The sequence below is a fragment of the Sinocyclocheilus grahami genome, unplaced genomic scaffold (assembly GCF_001515645.1).
Source record: "Sinocyclocheilus grahami isolate Dianchi unplaced genomic scaffold, SAMN03320097.WGS_v1.1 scaffold1934.1, whole genome shotgun sequence".
In the NCBI taxonomy this organism is placed as follows: domain Eukaryota; kingdom Metazoa; phylum Chordata; class Actinopteri; order Cypriniformes; family Cyprinidae; genus Sinocyclocheilus; species Sinocyclocheilus grahami.
This window is the reverse complement of record NW_015507113.1, coordinates 141,540-143,434: the sequence shown is the minus strand read 5'-3', so window position 1 is coordinate 143,434 and position 1,895 is coordinate 141,540. Positions and strand designations below refer to the sequence as shown.

General features: G+C 33.8%; 1 pseudogene; it reads right to left on the bottom strand.

The window, feature by feature from the left end:
• Positions 1-201: 201 nt before the first annotated feature.
• The window catches only part of LOC107573406 (cilia- and flagella-associated protein 58-like), a 32,019-nt pseudogene continuing 30,325 nt past the window's right edge, over positions 202-1,895 (bottom strand).

Sequence of the window (1,895 nt, the reverse complement as noted above, 5' to 3'; positions counted from 1 at the left end):
ACTCTTTCGCATTCTAGTTAAAAAAATACATAAATAAATAAATAATCTGTAAATTCTCATTGTGGTCTCAGATGTTTGGACCCCACATTATCAATCCACCACTTCATGTATCTTGTTATAAAGGTCCATGGTGCATGTGTGCATCAGCTATGCTGCATGTAGAGCTAAACTAGGTTTAGTGGCTACTTTAGATCTGTGGCATCAGTCAGCCATATAGGACTGCTGGGCAATCAAACAGTCAAGCTGTTTCTCTCTCGCTTTGTCTCTCTCTCCGACCACACTGTCAGTCTATACCACAGAACAATGTCATGTATAATTTACAACTCCAATAACCACCAAAAAGCATTGCATATTCATTAAGTCTTTCATGTCAGATGCTGAATTTGAAAGTGCATAAAGTCAAAGCCCTCTGATCTTCTGTGTTGATCTTTTTATTTCTTTCCCTTTTTTTGTGCCATCCTATTTGATATTCCAATATTATCCTTTGTGAGGGTGATATTGAAAGCTTGTGACAGAGAGAAGAAGAGACGTGCCATTGTATTTGATAAGCACAAAGATCTTATCAAAAAATATCTCCTCAAAGATGAATGCAAGGTTACTTTTCTAATGCTGTCTGGTCACATCAAGCACCACAAACGAGCAACTATAAGGACGGTGACCAGTCTATCACTGTGTTTACACAAAAAAAACTCAGCTAAAGAAGTAAAAATAAAGGATGCATATCAGGGAGTCACAGTTATGATCATAGTCAGAAAAACAACACAGTTGTGATTGTGACATTACTTTTATACAACAGTTCAACAAACAAGAATTTAATATTGAATAACTTACATTTTAGAATTGTGTTGTCTGTTTTTTGCCAGATACTTTTAATCAGTGTTTTTGAGGTGAATGAGGCAATGATTCACTCAAAAAAAAAACATCTCTCCCATTCAATCAGATTTGAGAACCAGAACTAAACTGTTATATGTATGAATATATTAAAAAAATAATAATAAATCATAAAATAATGAATAGTCAAAGAATCACTGAAAATACTCGACATAAACTCACTTCATTTGTAAATTTTTTGAATGCTGCACGATTTACTAAGGTAAAAAAATGCATTTAACTCTGCACTTCAGAAAATAATAAGTATTAAAAAATTGTGAACTGCAATTGTGGTATTAATATTTTTGTGATAATTTTATACTTTCATGTCATTTAATTATATTAATTAATTGTGTAATTTTATTACATTTAAAATATAATGTTATTGTATTTTATTTTATTATAATTAATTTATAAGTATCGTATATATTTATAAAAAAATATTTATTTTATTATAAATTATAGTTTATTTTATTTTAATATATCATAACTGGAGCTGGAATGACATTAAACATTTTTGCATGGTTTCTATTTCTGCACATTGCACTGTGTAGCCAAAGTTGTGCATTAGTTTCGCATTCAATGTGTACAGACACATCTCTTTACTGGAAAGGAGTCCCATCATGTAAGGATACTGACTAGGCATAGTAATGTTAGATCTGAAAGTATACAGAACTAAGAGGGCGAGAGACACTGGCAGTAAAGGATGAAATGGGTTACCTTGAGATTTTCCCTTTCTCTCTCAACGCGCTGGAACTCCTGGCGCTCCTTGTCTATAGCCACCTCTTTTGTGGTGATTTCATCTTTTAGCTGTTCGAACATGTGGTTCACGATCTTAACCTTGCGTTTCATCACAGCTTCTGATCCTAGAAGTGAACACAGGGAGGTTTGTGAGAGATCGCTAATACTTATACAGACACAAAGACAGCCAGGCAGACAGGTAGACAAGCACCCTAGCACATTCACACTCAAAACACACACTTATTCTTCAGTGCAGTGAGAAAGTGACACAGCACCAATGGGTC